The 9,865-nt window shown below is 54.4% G+C and overlaps 1 protein-coding gene across 3 annotated transcripts in view; it reads left to right on the forward strand.

The window, feature by feature from the left end:
- Window positions 1-9,865, forward strand: part of SLC29A1 (solute carrier family 29 member 1 (Augustine blood group)) — a 33,823-nt gene that overhangs the window by 1,181 nt on the left and 22,777 nt on the right. The window contains exon 2 of one of the 3 annotated variants that reach the window (XM_017740463.1): window positions 4,765-4,929. The gene's annotated coding sequence lies outside the window, so the exon portion shown is untranslated. Of the gene's footprint in view, window positions 1-4,764; window positions 4,930-7,321; window positions 7,559-9,727; window positions 9,786-9,865 lie in introns of those variants that run through there. The other 2 variants (XM_017740475.1, XM_017740458.1) reach the window with 2 other exon arrangements.

The following is a 9,865-nucleotide window of genomic DNA, read 5'->3' on the forward strand; positions in this document are numbered from 1 at the left end:
CGCTTACTGGCCCCGTCATCTTCCTGTGTCAGTCCCAGCCCTCTCTGAGTGCTGGCTCCCTCCCTGCCCCGCCAGTCACATGTTCCTGTACGGCCCCAGGGCTGCCTGCACCACAGGGAACACCTTCAGGGAGCCCTCCACGTTCTTGGGGTTCTTGGGGCTGTGCCACCGCTCACCTCCCTGCCAGAGCTTCTTCTACAGCCCAAATCGCCTCTTGCAGGCCCTTTGCCCCAGTAGTAGCTGGGCACTCTCCCATGACCCTTTCTATTTGTAGATTGACCGCTGGAAGCTTGCCCTCCCCCCTTGCACCATTCCCCATGCAGGTCCTTTCTCCCCAGGCACCATTCCCTGGCTGCCCTCGGTGTGATTTGGCCCAGCGCAGAGGTCCTGGCTGCGTTGTGAGTCCAAGGCATGACCCAAGGCTTGTTTGCAGGAGCCTGACCTCGTGTGCAGGCGGAAGAGAGGTGAAGGTACAGGCAGAGCAGGGTTCGTAGCATGGCCCTTGACCCAAATGAGTGGTGCCTCTCAAGGTCAGGGCACTGCCCTGCTGCCCCAGTAAAGGTCTTAATGCAAGAGGTGAGAAAACAGGGTCCCCACTGCTGCTTTTTGTCCTTATACCTCCAGTGCCCTGATGCTGTCCTGGGAGGGAGTGGGTGCTGTAGGGGCTGGAATGGATCAGAAAATGTAGGGAGTGAGGGAAGTTGGCACAGTTGGGTGGTAGGAGATAGTGAAACTTATCTGTCATGATCCTCGGGCTTGTGCAGGGAAGGTGATGGAGGATGTGGTGGAGGAGCACCAGCTGTGTTCTGCCAGCTGTTTTGTCCACAGACATATAAGAAATCCTGCCATTCGCTGCCAGGAATGGTTGGAGCATCCCTGAAGGCAAGCTGGATTGCACTGGGACCAGCAGGATGGGCGATACGGGCAGCAGTGGCAGAGAAGCCTGTCCAGAATCAAAGACAGCAGCCCTGCCCTGAGCTACTGCCAGCAACAAGACCCTCCAGGGATCTCCAGAAAGCTAGGCTTTCGTGGAGCTTTTTTCCTTCTTGAGAAGCCTGGTTTTTTTCAGGGAACCCAGCACCTCCATGACTGCAAGTGCAAAGCAGGGCCAGCAGCAGCACTGCTGGGGACTGTATAGCAGCTCAGCTCTGCTGAGATCTTCCCAGCTCTGCCATCCCAGGATACTGCAGTAGCAAAAGCCAGGTGAGACTTTCCCACCTGCTTGCATCCTCTGGAGATGGCAGATCCTGTGTGGAGAGTGGAGAAGACAGGGGGTTGGTGATGTCTGCAGCTCCTCCCCAGAAGAGGGATCTTTGTGGGAAGCCAGCCACCAGTGTTGTAAGGGCTGACTTTTGTCACCTGGCTTACCAGAAAAGAGATTTACTGGGTCTGGGTAGCAGTGTTAGAAGAGCAGGCTGTTTCCCCAGAGACTGAGTCTCTATCAGCTGAGTATGCATGTATAGAGTAAGTCTGAGGCCATAAGTCCAGGGGAGGGTAGTGCCAGGAGGCCCTCTTGTTCCTGGGGCACTGGGTCAGTGGCACAAGGGTGCTTCTGGATGCCTCACAGCCCAGGATGAAGGGGAGAGGGACGCAAGCTGCCTTTTGGGAAGTAACCTATGCTGAGGAGGTGCACTTCATGCCTTTCCCCATCCCATCCTTGTGGAACTTGGGGTTCTCAGGGGACCAGCCAGGACTCCTTCTGTGGCCTGCAGCTGAGCAGCAAGCACAGCCCCACATGATAGTTATCATGTTCAGGGTGACTGTCACAGTGTTGTGTCCTCATGTGATCGATCCATCCTGACCCTGAGATCTGATTCCTATCCCTGCCCTTCTGCACAGTGTGTTACCTACAGGCAAACTCGGTTTCTTTAAACCACCTTCAAACAAAAAGCCCTTGCTTCTGCCCTGGACTTCCCTGCTTACTCCCAGATTTCCCAGCTCCCGCTCATCCCCAGTCCCCCCACGGATTAGCACAGCACACACAACAAGCCCACTCTTCGGGGTGCCTTGCCCCACTTTGTGCACTTGGCTCCCAGTGCCATTTATTCCCCCAACTCCCTGCTGCAGCTCACTGCCTCCTCATCCTCATGGTGACCCCAGTGCTCGGGCCCGTGCCTACCCTACCCTAAACCCCCCGCCCGAGGGGTGGCTTGGCATACCTCCCCACCCTGGAATGCCGGACCCTTTCCCACCAGCCACCAGCTCCCCGCTGCTGGGAGAACGCCCCAGCTGCGTTAATTATTTTACAAACTCTTTTATAGACTTTTTCTTCATAGTCTTCAGCCACCCCTTGGGGGTGATTGGCTAAAATCCTAAAACATCCATTGTCAAAATATTTTCTACTGTACCATAAACAAGACTTTTCAAGGTTGCAGGTGTTTCATTGTTTATAGAACTCTGCTACTATCTTCCGTGAGAGAGAAAAGTCTCTTGCAGACTTTGAAAATAGCAAGAAAATCCCACAGAGCCCCCCAGGGCCCCGCGGGGTCGGGCAGCTCTGCAGAGGGGTGGGAAGGGGTCAGGGGACAGTGCCTCCCCCCCGGCGACAGGCCAACTCTGCCGCGCTCCCCCCGCGGCATGGGCGCGGGACGCTGCAGGCTCCCAGCCACGTACCCCAGCCCGTCGTGTGAGGGGTGCAGGACCCCCCGAGGGTTTCCTCCTCCCTGGTCCGTGTTACAGCATCCTCTGCCCACGGGTGGAGACTCAGCTTTGCAGAGGGGCTGAGGAAAGGGGGGAGGGCAGTCCCAGCGGTACCCTGGCAGCTGGGCTGCTGGTCATGGGTTTGGCCTGCCCTTCTTTTGATGTCCCATGGTTGTGCTCCACTGGGTGGCCTGGGGGCCTCGTTTCAGCTTGGGAACCTGCGGAAGCATGACTGGCAAGGAGAAGAAATGATGAACGGCTGGTACTGTTGGAAGCTGTGGGAAAGGGCCCTCCTGGAGACCTCCCTGGGGGATGTTTAGGAGCATTCAGCCACAGCTCCGCTGTTGATTCGCCCAAAGGGGAAAGCATGACTGGATGGACTTAGTTTCCAGACAGGATTTAGTCAGCTTTGCCAGACATTTGCACAGAGCGGAATTCCTCCACACCAGCCAGCAAATGTCGGGCCAGGCACAGACCAGGGCTGGCACGGCTGTGAGAACTCCTGGACCTGTGTTTGGAGCTCTCATCTCTGCAGGTGGCCATGTGCCATGGTCCCCATGGTGAGCACAGAGACTGCCTGGGAGCAGGCTGGCTGGGAGAGCAGGTGGGCACCTTGGCCCTGCCCTGCCACGCAGGATGGGCAGACTCTGGCTGCAGCAGCACTCCCTGAGTGCCGGAGCATGGCTCTGCCTGCTGCCACCAAGGTGCCTCGGGAAGGCTGATGGGGAGCCATTGCTTCAGGCTATCCTCCAGAGCTGGGATTCACCCATCCTCCAGAAAGCTGCCTTCTGCCTTTTAGATGGTTCTGGGAGTCGCTGGGCACCTTGCTACACTGGGGTGTGGATGGACTTTGTCGAGGGGGGAACAGGACCACACGGCAGCTGCCACCCCTCTTCCTCTTGCCAGGTTCCCTGGCTCCCAACAGTCCACAGCTCCCCCACGGTGTTTTACGAGTGTGGCTGAGTGCCAGCCAGCTCCTTCCTTAATGGCTGTGCTCCATCGTGGGAGACTGGTGCTGCCAGCTAAGGAGCAGGATGTGCCCCCGGCACTGCTTCAATGGGCCAGATGACCTTGACTATAGTGTGGCTCCCTCTGCCAGCCCCAGCTCCATCCTCCGCCAAGGAGACCTGGTGTGACACCCTGACCGGGTGTTTGGAGTGGTCAGTGCCCGGGGCTACCATTTCTGAACGCCACAGGATGTTCCTGCCTGTCGATGAGCCAGGGGTTAACCCTGTCTCCTCTGGTACAAATGGGGCCTGAACTGTGCATCTTAAGTTTATCCAGGCCTCAGCTTGGGCTCTGGCAGGCGGAGACTGCCTGCTGTGAGGTAACATTTCACCCTTGGCCGGTGGCGGCACAGCTGTCACTCAGTAACTAGCACCCAGCAGCTCAGCTGGTAATTGGTGCCATTAGTCAGTATTTACTCCCTTAATGCTTGTAGGAGAAAGCACATGGGCAGCTGGAGCTCGGGAGAGGGTAGCAGCAGTGCAGGGAGGGAGGCAGAGGGTTGGGGATGGATTGCCAGGGAAGGATTGTGCGAAGGAAGATGGTGAGGATGGGAGACCCTCAGCAGTGGCTTGGGCAGAGGGGCTTGTGTCCCCCCATCCTGACAGCAGGGGGATGCCCTGTGTCCCAAAGATGCTGCTGTTCCATTGGGGCAGGCTGCCCCCACCTCCAGCAGCCTGAGAGGGGGCTGGAGTTTGACTGGACCCCACTGTCCGTGCCAGGTCCCAGGAGCCCTGTGGGCACCACGGGTCCCTTGCTGAACTGGGACCAATCAGCGGACAATGGGATTTGTTTCTGCTTGCCCAGCTGGAAAACACCCATGGCCTTGCCACTGGGCTGGGAGGCCCTTCCTTGTCATGTCTCCAGACCATTTGCTCACCAGGGCTGTGAATGCTTTAGGAGTAGTGGTATCACCACATTGCATCTCAGTGCTACCAGCAAAGGTGGATGCTTAGCACGGGGAGATGGTGAGGCTGATTGGGAGCAGGAGCCTCCCCCTGCCCTGCCTTTCCTTGGAGGGTTTCACCAAGGGCTGCTCTGCTGCTGGCAGTGAGCTCCTGCTGCCCTCAGCCCGCTAGTGAAGAAGTCACAGGCAGCTGCCTGACTTTATCCCTGCAGGCCGGATCGTGCAAGGAAGCAGAGGGACGACAGGATGCTGGAGGTCTGCGTGGCTCCCTGCAAGCGGTGATGTACCAGCTGGATCTCTGTGCCACAGGCAGAGTTCAGGAGAGTATTGCAGCCCACTCCTTACCCACCTCATCCCAACAAGGCTCAGGCCATCAGGTGAGCATGACCTCTGCCTTAACCACCTCATCCCAAAATGCAGGGCACCGAGAGCCCAGGGGTTACCATCAGGAGTCCTGCAAGCAATGACTGGAGATCTCCTGCCCCAAAAGGGTCTGCCAGCAGCTCTTCAGCCAGGACCCTGCTCCAGGGTCAGCTGGGACCAGCAAGGGAAGAGGAAAACTAAAATAATCAGTCCTCGAGCCATTTGCTGATCTCAGCAACAGGCTGAGATGCTTTGTTGACTAACAAAGCATCCATGATCATTGTAGTCTCACTATAACTGGATTCCTGGGACCCTGCAGTGGGTTTTTTGCCCCCGTTGGCTAATAGATTAATAACGCGCTGGCACTTGACAGAGGTTCGGCACCTTCTATGTTTCCCTCCATGTGACTGATTAAAATGCCCCTTTCCCCCCTTTCCCGATAGGGCTGCCTTCTCACACACACAGGCAATTGGATACAGCTGCTAATCTGCTTGCCACTCCACTCCTGCCTGCCTGCTCTGCCTTTCAGACATACTGGCTCTCTGTTTCTCTGCTCCATGGCACCGAGGGCCAGTGCAGAGGCTCTTTGAGCTGACTGCCCATGCCTTCCTCTGGAATGGGGCAGGCAGCATCCAACGGAGGGAAACAGTGTCACTGTGGGTCGTGCTTGCAAAGGGAAGGGTGGCTTTGCAATGGAAAGGAGAGCTGGATGGCATGCAGCCCCCTGGCCTCAGCCCTGCTGCAGGCTGATGGCCTTGCCATGCCTCAGTTTCCCCTGTCCCTAGCACAGGCACATTACAGGGAAAGGGAAATCTCATTGCAGAGGAGGGCTGGTGGGTTAATTAATGTATGGTTGCAAAGTGCTTGGAAATCTCCAAGGAAAACGGTCGACGTGGGTGCCAAGTGTAAAGGATTCTGAAAACATTAAGTGCCTGCAAATGCTGCCTAGCTCCTCAGGCCCTAAAACTCAGATATTGCCCAAGAGGCACCAAAAATATTCCTTCAGCTCATGTGATGCATTATCCACTGCTCGGAATAAATCTCCCTTTTTGCTCTTGCTTTCCAAACCAGCTGTTTATTTGTTTTCCCCTTTTGGATTTCATAGCTTTAGTTAAAGCAGGGAATTGCTACAAGGGAGGAAGGAAAAAAAAAAACCCAGCTTTTGTGAAAGGTTGGCATCAAGCATCATTGAAGGGAGAGCACTTCGCCTGTTTGTTCTGCCTGTTACAAACAGCTTTTGTGAAAGGTTGGCAGCAAGCATCATTGAAGGGAGAGCACTTCGCCTGTTTGTTCTGCCTGTTACAAACTAGCTGTGAGCAGAGCGTACAAATTGGGCTCCAGGTGACGGCGTCACAATGCCCGCAGTGCATGTTCGAGTTTTCAGAAAGAAAACTCAAAGGGCTGGGCAGCTTCAGCCCCACCAGCATGCTCTGGGAAGCATGTCCATGGGACTCCCAGCCTTATGTAAGGGAGAGGCTTTGCTGGCTGCCTTCCTCCCTTGCCTTCTCCCTTTGCTCTGGGGAGCGCAGCAATCTGCCAACAGCAGCAGCGTGTTTTGGCACTGTGCTGCTGCTTTGGGGATGGAGAGGGTGGGAACGCAGCAAGCCCCTGGGCCACACTTGAGGCTGCCTTTTCTCCTTGCCCAAATTACACTGGGGAGAAACATCTAGATCTGTGGGTCATGCAGTGGTGGGCCCAGTACCAGTGCTGGGCAAAGCACAGCTGTTTCCAGTTTGGAGCAGAGACTGTTTTCGTAGCTGTTTGTTTTTTCTAGGAGGTTTGCTATTGTACACGCAGAGGTGAAGATGATAACATGAGAGTCACTTGGGAGCAGAGGGTTCTTCAAACACAACACCTTTGCCAAGATGAAGCAAGGCAGCTTGGCCCTGCAGCAAGTGCTCATGTTTGTGGGGCAATAAATGAGTTGTTATTGGCTGTGCAATTTGTTACCTTCCCATACACCGCAGAGGGGGTGTCACCCCTCTGAAACTGCATGCTGCCATTGACATTACACAACCCAAGGACTTGCATCACTCTTGGGAGCAGCCGTGCTCGCTGAGGGGCTGAAGTGCCTCTACAGAGAAGAGAACATTGAGTGAAATGTCTCCTGTCCTGCACCAGCCAGGGCTGGATTTTAAAGGACACTCACTCTCTCCCAGACTTAGCCTTCTTCACCCCATGGTGTCTTGCTCGCTCCAGGTCTTCTACCTACACAAGAGAAGACATCATTAGGCCCCGTCCTGCAAGTTGGTGATGGGTTGGTGCACAGGTCTGTGCAGGGAAGCAGCCAGCAGCCCGTGCTGTACTTAGGAGCTGGAAGCTGCCTTTCTCCGTGCCTCCCCTCGGGCCTGTCTGCTGGCCTCCTGTCTGCCTGCGGTCACCGGTGGCTGGGACACTGTTCAGCGCTAATGGATTTCAAACCCCCCCCTCCCCAATGAGAGACGTCTCTGTTGAGAGATGTTGATTCCCCTGCTTGGGGGAGTGGCTGTCCAGACAGGACCAGAGCTGCAAATTAGAGAACATTTAATCCTGTACTTTGGTGATGGTAAGTGCTACGAGCCCTGCTGCTGAAAGCCTGGGGTGAGGCAGTGGTTACACCCACCCTGTCCTGAAGGAGAGACTTCCTGGAATATCCACTCAAAGGTAAATTTTGTGGTGTTTCTCCTCCCGATGGGGTCTGAGGTTATAATGATGCTGAGAGCCTTGTCCTGGCTTCTGGAAGCACAGTGTCAGTTTGGCTGGGCAACGCCAGTCTGGACCCTGTGCTCAAGTTCTTGGGGGAGTTGGTTCTCACAGCTTTTAGTCTGTGCTAAAGTTGGAGCTTATATAGAGAAAAATAAAATTGTAGAGATGCTCATGCTGCTTAGCAGCAAGTGTGGACATCACAAGGAGAAACACGGCACCCAAGCTGCTGTGGCATCCATGTTCCAGGGACTACCAAGGGGGCTTGTGGGGCTCTGTGGGTGACAGGATGGCACATCTCAAAGCTAGAGAGGAGGTGACAGGAGACATCCCAAGCAGGCGACCTTGCTTTTCTGTTTTGTTCAGATTTAGCAGAGAAGAGAGGAGATAGGAGAGGAGAGAAAAGACGAGGTGAGGCAAGGTGGGGAGAAGAGAGGTCTTGTCTGTGTTGTAGCTTAACCAGAAGACCTTCCAGATCAGAATGGCTTAGGGAAAGGGGCCTGAGGAAAGGCAGGCCCAAGGCTTGGATCTGTCATTGCCTGGGAGATGCAGCCTGGGAGCTTTAATTGGACATGAGAGCTTTTAAATTTAATTTGATCTGATATGGATCTTAAATTTAAGAGAAGAGCCTCCTGTCTTACTATCTGGCAGCATTGTCTGCTGCTCCCTTCATGTTGTTAGTGTACCCTCGTATCTGACCCCAGAAGCCCATAACTATGACAAGTATCTCTGACCAACGCAGAGGGAGAGATCCAGCTGTGGAGGCTGCTACTGAGCAGATCAGTGAAGAGGTCTCTTCCTCAGGGTGACACTCTGCAGTGTCATCGTTGCAGATCAGAAAGCACTGGTAGTTGTCTCAGCCCTGTAACCACTGCCTTTTTCTTGGGCTTTGAGGACTTTTTGCTTATGTGGCAATGTTTTGTAGGTCTGTCTTAAAATACAAGCTTGGTGCTTGGATTCTGCAGGAAGATGTGTGTTAGAGATCATCTTGCTGAGAGAGCGTGAGAATGAGAATCTGCCAGAGCTTTCGGGGGTGTTTAACTTCTGGTTTTAATTTCTAACCCAAACTGATCACCATCTGCAGAGAATTTTCTGAGGCTGTTTATTAATGGAACAAATGTTTTAATGGTCAAAGCTGCTGCGGGGACTTCCTGGTGCCACTGCCTGTGTCCGCACAGCACAGTGAATGGAGAGAGCCAGGAGTGCCCTGTTTTCCTTTAAACACCCAGCTACATAAAAAACCCCCAAACTTGTGTGACTGTTTAAGTGCATTGATATGAGGTTAAAAACAGGTGCACTCCCCTTTACTGGGGGACAAAGTACCTGAGGAATCCTCCACGTTTGCAGTTCAGCTGAGCAACAGGCTTTTATCACAGTGGAGTAGATATTTATTCTGGAAAGATAGGAGCCTGGAGGCGGCAGCCTGAAAAAACTCATCTTAGAGTTTGTTCCTGCCCTTTGGATACTGCATACACACGGTACTTATATCCTCCGAATATAGGGGGATTGCTAAGGTTCACAGGGCTCTGCACATTGCCTGCCATCCTGGGTAGCACCACCACGAATACACAGTGCAAAAAGCTGTCTTTAATCCTCTCTGTGACTTACAGAATCATAAACGGTTTGGGTTGGAAGATCATTGAGTTCCAATCCCCCTGCCATGGGCAGGGATGACACCCACTAGATCACTAACTCCAGACAGTTATTTATATATGTGTATACACATGCGTATGTATATATACGCTTGTGTATGTATATGTGTACGTATATATACACATCCGTATATGTATAAATAAGGATATATATTACACCCTTAGGTGGTGACTGCCAGCAGAGAGTGTTTTTGTCTGGATTAGAACGCAGCATGTGGGACAAGTGAGGAACGTAGCAAACTTAGGGGCCAGTTCACACTCCATTCAGAGCCATGCTTTAATGCATAGCTCCCGTTACAGCTATAATATTTACTAACGCATGGAGATTAACGCAAACCCGGCGCTGGGTGCGGCTCCGGAGTTAGAGAGGGCTTGCTCTGCTCTCTCTTCCCAAGAAGCAGGCGGCCCGCGGCCGGGGGTTTTCCCGCCAGATGCGGGGCGTGGAGCTGCAGTCGGCGTAAAAATGGGGGCGGGCAGGGGCGGGCAGGGGAAGGGACAGCAGCAGAACGCGGGGCGGTGCGGACAGCGCGGCGCAGGTGGGTTCCCCCCGAGGTGCGCACGGCTGCCCGCGGAGGGGTCGCGGCTCTGCTCACCCTTTCTCTCCCGGGGGCGAGGG

Source organism: Corvus brachyrhynchos, unplaced genomic scaffold, assembly GCF_000691975.1.
Source record: "Corvus brachyrhynchos isolate BGI_N302 unplaced genomic scaffold, ASM69197v1 scaffold31, whole genome shotgun sequence".
NCBI lineage: Eukaryota > Metazoa > Chordata > Aves > Passeriformes > Corvidae > Corvus > Corvus brachyrhynchos.